The following is a 4,527-nucleotide window of genomic DNA, read 5'->3' on the forward strand; positions in this document are numbered from 1 at the left end:
GACCATTTCGTGGTAACTTATATGTTTAATTTCTTTTATTTGCTGTTTCTGTTTTCTTACTTGTGTATTTTGTAGTTATCACGAATAAATAAATAATTAATTGATTGATTGATTGATTGATATTGTAAAGAGGGCGCTGTTATTCTGTTGTATGCGGTAACAGTTCAGTATAGCATGAAGAAATTAGTTCTAATGAAATTCCGCAACATAGTGCGCAGTCATATACATCGTGTTTTTTGTTTTCCGTTAAATTCGATATGTCGTTAGGTTCGTTATCAGGAACCACCCTGTAAATCACTTTTAGTTAAATTAGCAAAAAAAAAATGTTTTCATACATAAGTTATGGCTTTCGGACGCATCTTAATCGGTTGTGTATGTATGTAGGGTAGTCATAAAACTGTATTATAATTATGTATAACGTATTTATTTATATGATATAACGTCTATATTGCTATAGTTTGTAGGTTAGGTATAGGTTTAGCTTAGGAACGTCTACCGTCTGGAAGAAATCCCTTAATGGGATAAGTTCGCCTTTGTACAAATGATGTGTGTGTTCTTTTTTCTTTACTGTGTGTGTTCTTATCTTTGTACAATAAAGTGTATTACTACTACTACTACTACTACTACTACTACTACATAATGATTTAATTAGTGTGAGAGACCCTTAAGAATAATATTCAAGTTAGTGTCAAGTGATTGACGGCACATGTCAAAACAAATAACATTTGGAAGTTGTAAAGGCTGTCACACAAGTATTCAGTAATTATTTTTATTTTTTTAATAACTCAATAACCGTAAGAGTTAAGACGCTAGTTTCTTAAAGAAATTAATTGTATTTAGTCTAAAGAACCATTCCTTAAAGTTAACGGAATTCAATAAAAACAGGATGTATATTTCTGGTCAGCCGATGTAACCGAATTTCAATCATCGGCACCAGGCGCCGGCAGAAATGCAGTCTGGCTCTGTCGCGCCAATACGCAAGAGCTATATAGATAACTACGAACCATATAATATAATATGGTTCATAGCTATATGCATACATACATACATATTATGCCGTGAGCGTTTGTGCATTTTGACTACCGTACCCTGGCTTTAATACAATTTCTTTACTCGAATTGTGCGATTTTTTTGACGGAACTCGTCGCATCGCTTCACCTTGACATCGCTTTACGCTACGTATATAATTTTGTCTCTTTGTCAAATCTAATAGGTTTCTCCTGGACAACACATTATTATCTCATGAAGCCAAATCAACCGTCACTAATTCCGTGCTTTGATGTCATACGCGATATGTTGGCAGGTTATAATGCAATACATACGCGATGGATCGCGTTACGCCAAACTGAACTTAAACAATGTTAAATACATTTTATTATTCCAATTATTTAATACATATAAATATCTAAGTTTTACGGAATTTTGTGTGCCACGTTAATAAGCAGTGATATATTATGTATCTAGCACCTTCTGAATTTAGGAAGTTCCAGATCATTTAAGTCATAATTTTTTGAAATGATTTATTTGTAAACATAGATAAGTGTTGGCACAAAAGTACTTCGCATCAATCCGGGGTGAACCGTTATGTGTTACTGAACTGAACATAACATAAATAATTATGTTTAAGAATTTACTCCTATGTGTGTGTCGCGCTTACTTTAATTCCAAGTCTACGCTTCCACTGAAAACAAGTGAAAACACCACAAAATAAATTCATCACAAACAAAATTAATTCAAATTAATTCACCTTGACACTATCGCATAAAACTATCACTCCCCTTATTTAAATGTAAATCAGAGAGTAAATTGGGGCGATTATTTTCGTGGCTCATGTATGCGTAATGCGATCCCGGTCGCGGTGATCGCACATTAACCGGGGTATTAATATGTCGACAACATTTGCACGGCTGGTATAATAGGCACCTTGAGGGTAGGTCTATCGACATTTGGCACCGTTAGCAAATTGGCATTGCAGGTTTATACTACATATTACTATTACAGTATAATTTACTTGCCTTACTAAAACTAATAGTTTGTCCTAAAAAACTGAGCAAGTAATATCAATTTTACGCAATTGGGTGTTGTCAGCCCCTTAATAAATAGTGCGACGGCCTGACGTTATACTCGTATTGTTTATCAAAAATCAATGTTGATCATGATTTTGCATGAATTCCTGTCATAAGTTTCTACTTATATTTATCGTAATATAAACCGTGACTACCTTTTTCATCCACATTATTATTTCAAAGAACCTAAGCCATTTAAAACCCAAGCAACGCAACGCAATTATAACGGGCAAGCACTTAACTTGAACCTTTATGATATATTCGTGGATTAGCAATGGAATGTTCTAAATTTGGATTTTTCATTCAAAATCGTTAAAATGATAAAAGTTTGTGTCTCTACTTGAATCTTTTTGAATCTTACTAATTAAATTATCATTTTTTTAATAAAGTAAATTAGTTTTACTAATATTAGTTGCTCGCATTTGGCTAGCATTTGTCGTACATATGGTGTATAATAATGGAGGCATATATCTGAAGGGTAACCCTCGAAATGATACATCGTTTACTCCGAAAGTTACGTCGTTAACAGTTTAATACGACCGTTATATGACCACTACGGTTCACACCGCAGAACAACTGTTTTGGCGTTTGAAAACTAATTCAATTGTTAATCGTAGATATTATGACGTGGACAATTAAATCGTTTATTGGTTTTTTAATGGCTTTCATGTCTGTTTGTAGTAGTTAGTTATATACATTGTTTTTATAGATGTTTAGATTCATGAGTTAAAAATTTGTCTCCTTGAATCAAATGGATCTCAAAAGCTATAACAATACAACAATACCAATTAAGGTTACTTGTACAGTCAACAACACAGCTGTGTGCTAAACTAAATCGTATATAAAAGTGTACAGTCAAGCACACAGCTGTGAATACAGACAAAGTGCCAAAATTATGTATACATACCTTAATGTACAAGGAATCACAGTTAAGTTGTGGACTTTTGCTAGCTTTCTGAGGAGCATTCTTTATGTACACAAACATTCCTCCTACATAAATAAATTAAATGCCGTTCCGTCATAACTTATATTAGCATATTAATTAGATATGTTAATTCATGTCATGAATGAGGAAGGTGGTGGCAGTAACGGGAGAGGAAAACCGAAGAAGAGGTGGATGGACTGTGTGAGACATGATATGGAACTAAAACAAGTTAATGATGAGATGACGAGTGATAGAGATGTATGGAAGAGAAAGACATGCTGCGCCGACCCCAAGTGACTGGGATAAGGGCAAGAGAATGATGGTAATGATGATGTTAATTCATGTCATTTTCCAATGCTATTATGTCATCAAACCACGTTCAAAAACAGCTTGATAATTTTAGACTAATAAAATACGTAAGGTACAGCGGGACACATCTCGACTGGGGAGCAATTGTAACTAATCCATTTTTTTTATTACATACACTATGACGTTGTGTTCTACATGTATCCACTGATCACGCCTACCATATGTAACCGGTGGACACTCTATTTAATAATGCAAACAATGTAAAACGTGGAAAAATGGACCAGTTACATTATACATTATTCAATACTTTCAATAGCTTGTTAATGTCTACAGGAGAGACAGAATGTTTCAACACAATTCAGCCATTATAAAGCCATCTGACATCGTGGCCCATAAAGTAAGTTTACGAACTGACAACACAACTACTCACGTCGTAAAGTGAGGGACGCGTGAAATTGCGAGCGCCTAAATAGTTGAAGGTCAGTGTTTGGAGAGGTTTTACTTGGGTATTGGAGCATTTTGTCACTTTGACACATGGCACTAACAATTTTGTGCCTATACATACATACATACAACATACATACAATCACGCCTGTATCCCATAAGGGGTAGGCAGAGGACATGAACTACTCAAGTTCCAGTGCCACTCTTGGCAAAAAGGGGTTGAAAGAAAACGAAATTTTGACATTGCAGTGACAGGTTGCCAGCCTATTTTTTGGTTGTTTGTGCCTATTTCTTATTTAAGTAATTATCTTACTTACTTATATTTACTGGGGTATTTTCACTCAAAATTAGTGACAGTTATTAACAAAAATTAACTCGATGTCAGTTTTGTGACGACAATTAAGCATAAAATCTTAAAAAACCGGCCAAGAGCGTGTCGGGCCACGCTCAGTGTAGGGTTCCGTAGTTTTCCGTATTTTTCTCAAAAACTACTGAACCTATCAAGTTCAAAATAATTTTCCTAGAAAGTCTTTATAAAGTTCTACTTTTGTGATTTTTTTCATATTTTTTAAACATATGGTTCAAAAGTTAGAGGGGGGGGGGGGACGCACTTTTTTTTCCTTTAGGAGCGATTATTTCCGAAAATATAATATTATCAAAAAACGATCTTAGCAAACCCTTATTCATTTTTAAATACCTATCCAACAATATATCACACGTTAGGGTTGGAATGAAAAAAAAAATTCAGCCCCCACTTTACATGTAGGGGGGGTACCCTAATAA

Source organism: Leguminivora glycinivorella, chromosome 6, assembly GCF_023078275.1.
Source record: "Leguminivora glycinivorella isolate SPB_JAAS2020 chromosome 6, LegGlyc_1.1, whole genome shotgun sequence".
Lineage (NCBI taxonomy): Eukaryota > Metazoa > Arthropoda > Insecta > Lepidoptera > Tortricidae > Leguminivora > Leguminivora glycinivorella.